Source organism: Leuciscus leuciscus (genome assembly GCF_965113295.1).
Source record: "Leuciscus leuciscus genome assembly, chromosome: 10".
NCBI classification, from domain to species: Eukaryota; Metazoa; Chordata; class Actinopteri; order Cypriniformes; family Leuciscidae; genus Leuciscus; species Leuciscus leuciscus.
The window spans coordinates 2,342,191-2,346,436 of record NC_138734.1 but is presented as its reverse complement, the minus strand read 5'-3'; the positions used below and the strand labels follow the sequence as shown (position 1 = coordinate 2,346,436).

Genomic DNA, 4,246 nt, shown 5'->3' with positions numbered 1-4,246 from the left:
TTTGCATTTAAAGTGTTATTTCAGTTATTTATATTTATTTTATTTATACTGTTTTATTTTTTTATGTTCAATTTGTGGAAAGGAGTTAGATTTCTCATGTGAAATCGTACAGGGGAGAAGCCAGACAGTAGAGTTTATAGCAAAACATTTTGCAGTGTTTGCATGTCCTTTACTGCATAGAATTAATTAAAATAGAAGTAAAATAACATTCATTACAAGTTGATTTCAAAATGCACCTAAATTGTTTTGCATTTTGTGATTTTCAGTTGAATAAAATACTATTTTCCATTCATATATTTCATCATTGAGGATTTTTTTTAAATTGTGTAAAAATCTCGTCTTGTCTCGTTCTCGTGAACCCAATCTCGTGTCTCGTCTCGTCTCGTGGAGTAAGCGTCTCGTCACACCCCTAGTGCACACATTACATTCATTTGGATCAATCAAGCCTGTCTTGAGCATTTGGCCATAGATTCTCGTCCACATCACAATGAATGTTATCATTGTTCATGCACCTTGGAAAAAACCTTTTGGCATGACGAATCCATGCTTGACATTGGTCTACACTGATGTCATCACATGCATCATCCATGGCCTGAAGGAGGGTGGCACGCTCAAGGGAGTTGACGATCATAGACCTTCCACCTCCATGCTGAAAAAAATTCCTCAATAGGGTTGAGGAAAGGAGAGTATGGAGGCAGGTAGAGGGTCATGAATCGGGGATGGGCCTGAAACCTTGAACCTTGGGGATGGGCCTTGAACTACCTCTGCGTGGTGGAACCTGACATTGTCCCACACAATTACATAGGTGACCCCTTCACCTTGACAGGCCGGCTCAATTTCATTGAGAAACTCAATAAGATGTGCAGCATTATAGGAGCCAAGTAATGGCCTACGTCCTACGACACCATCTTCAGAGATAGCTGCGCACATGGAGATGTTTCCTCTACGTTGTCCAGGCACTTGGACAGTGGTCCGTTGGCCGATGATGTTCCGTCCACGGCGACGAGTTTTGGCCAGGTTAAAGCCCGCTTCATCAACAAAAATATACTTGTGATGGTTCACATCAGCGTCAAGCACCAAAACCCTCTACAAATATATATTTTGGTTAGTTCTTTTTACAGTGTTGTTCCAATATACATAGGACATACTGTAAGTGATGCATCGAATAGTAACAGTAATATAGTGCAGTACCTGAACATACTCAGCCCTTAGTTGTTTCACCCGGTCATTGTTTCTCTCAAAAGGCACCAGGTAAATGTGTTTCATTGATACCTGGTGCCTCTTTAAAAGACGGCCTACTGTTGGTAGGCTGATGGATGCCACATTGGCAAAAGTGTCATTGTTCTCCTCAATTGCCTGCTTTATTTCTGACAGCCGTATATCATTCCTGGCCCTCACCATTTCCACCACTGCCCACTCTTGCTGGTCGGTCAGCACACGGCCACGGCCACCACTGTGGGGTTTTCTGTCAATTCTAAGCATAGAACAGAGTATACTGTCAATAGATCATACTGTATGTACAGTATACTGTAACATGTCTGATGAATTTACATGCATTACAATTTACTGTAAATGTAATAGTTTACATCCTCCACACTTACCGGTTTTCTTGGCGAAAAGTTCGGATGATATAATTGACAGTTGATCTTTTTAGATTTGGATCAACTAATCTGGCAGCCTCTGCCATAGTAAGGCCTCGGTTCACCACATGATCAACAATGATGGCCCGGACTTCATTAGAGACAACAGTTCTGCCTCCCTCTCTCTGATGACCAACCCTTTGACGGGCCCCATGGCCACCTCTCTGTTGGTGCCCATGCCCACCTCTCTGACCTCTCTGTTGGTGCCCACCTCTCTGACCTCTCTGTTGGTGCCCACCTCTCTGTTGGTGCCCACCTCTCTGACCTCTCTGTTGGTTCCCACCTCTCTGACCTCTCTGTTGGTTCCCACCTCTCTGACCTCTCTGTTGGTTCCCACCTCTCTGTTGGTACCCACCTCTCTGACCTCTCTGTTGGTGCCCACCTCTCTGTTGGTGCCCACCTCTCTGACCTCTCTGTTGGTTCCCACCTCTCTGTTGGTGCCCACCTCTCTGACCTCTCTGTTGGTGCCCACCTCTCTGTTGGTACCCACCTCTCTGACCTCTCTGTTGGTGCCCACCTCTCTGACCTCTCTGTTGGTTCCCACCTCTCTGTTGGTGCCCACCTCTCTGACCTCTCTGTTGGTGCCCACCTCTCTGTTGGTACCCACCTCTCTGTTGGTGCCCACCTCTCTGACCTCTCTGTTGGTTCCCACCTCTCTGTTGGTACCCACCTCTCTGACCTCTCTGTTGGTGCCCACCTCTCTGACCTCTCTGTTGGTTCCCACCTCTCTGTTGGTGCCCACCTCTCTGACCTCTCTGTTGGTGCCCACCTCTCTGTTGGTGCCCACCTCTCTGTTGGTACCCACCTCTCTGACCTCTCTGTTGGTGCCCACCTCTCTGACCTCTCTGTTGGTGCCCACCTCTCTGACCTCTCTGTTTGTTCCCACCTCTCTGTTGGTTCCCACCTCTCTGTTGGTGCCCACCTCTCTGACCTCTCTGTTGGTGCCCACCTCTCTGTTGGTGCCCACCTCTCTGACCTCTCTGTTGGTGCCCACCTCTCTGTTGGTTCCCACCTCTCTGACCTCTCTGTTGGTTCCCACCTCTCTGTTGGTACCCACCTCTCTGACCTCTCTGTTGGTGCCCAGATCTCTGTTGGTGCCCATGCCCACCTCTCTGTTGGTGCCCACCTCTCTGTTGGTGCCCACCTCTCTGTTGGTGCCCATGCCCACCTCTCTGACCTCTCTGTTGGTGCCCATGCCCACTTCTCTGACGGATCCCTTGTCCACGAGCTCTTCCTCTTCCTTGCTGTCTATCCTGCTCCATGTTGAAAGAAATTGCCAGTGTTTACACCCCCACTTTTATATATGGTGACCAATTGTGGTTACCACTATGTGAAATCAATTAGCAATAACGAGTATTCATCATGTGTGGTTACACGTAATTTATATGTTCGCACAAACACACATTTTATTTACTGTATGTAGTTCTCAAAATCCATATACTGTATATTGCTGAAATGAAAATCTATAGGTTTACCAAACGGTTCTGTGATTAACAATTAAGATCAGTTGGATTAAGTGTTGGTCAAATGTATTTACACAAATCAAATGAGAAGCATATCAAAAGTATTGTGAGCATTGCATTGTGAACGACAATTACTTCATATGAAAGGTATTTCTTTGATGACAGACTGATTAGGTGTGGTGAAAAAGTGAATGTGTAATTTTGTGCGGTGTACTTAGTCAATTGAACATGTGATTACATGTTTGAAAAAACAGACTTTTTGATGATCTGCTTTGAGTTTTGTACTAACAGTTGTGAGGTTTTACCACATACTTGCGATAATAGTACCAAAGCGAATAAAAAAAAAAACTGTAATAAGCCAGGCAATGGCCATTTACAGGAGTTGATCTATATCTGCTGAACGCAATGTCCAATCTTAACAAAACTTGACACATATAGACACCAGGATGCACAGTTTTGTAAAATGCTGCCAATAGGGGACGCTACAACTGAAAAAACACTGTGAATACAACCGTGTGATCCATGAAGTTTAACACTGGTATGCATCATCTTTAGTGGACGTCTTGACCAAGCGGCAACTCTCTGTCTCTCTCCTGAATCCAACACTGAAGAGACTTAAACTGCAGTTCATCAACTGGCCACTAGAGACACTCTGCAAAAGAGAGTCAGTCCCATATTGTTAAAATGTTAAAATGGCCAACTTTACAGCTGAAAAAACATGTTTACAGCCTGGTGCAAAAAGTGGTTTTGGTCTATATAGCTGATGTTGCCCTTCATGACGACTGTGAGGGGGGTGTTTTGTTTTTATAACTCATTCGTTTAAATTATATTAAGCCTTAAAGTTCTGCATAATTAAGGGTGTGGCCACTTGAGTGACAGGTGGATTGCCGCTGATGTCACTACTAGCCGTTTGTCTGCTGTCTGTTAGTGTCACGTCACCTCAGCCTTGCTGCACATTTTCGTTTATCCGGGAGTGACGCGCGGCCAAGATGGCGACGGCCAGCTCCGCCCACTTTGGGCTTCAAACATGCTCTTCAGAAACACTATGAGTGACGTCACAGACACTACGTCCATATTTTTTTACAGTCCATATTGTTTAATTAATTCATTAACTAACTAACTAACTAACTAACTAACTAACTA

General features: G+C 44.9%; 1 long non-coding RNA gene across 1 annotated transcript; it reads right to left on the bottom strand.

Annotated features, from left to right (window-relative positions):
• Nucleotides 1–968: 968 nt before the first annotated feature.
• LOC309508709 lies at nt 969–3,127 on the bottom strand. The gene is made up of 3 exons (XR_014209683.1): nt 2,785–3,127; nt 1,192–1,833; nt 969–1,086 (listed from the first exon to the last, which is right to left on the bottom strand). It is a non-coding gene; the product is annotated as an uncharacterized lncRNA (long non-coding RNA).
• Nucleotides 3,128–4,246: the final 1,119 nt, after the last annotated feature.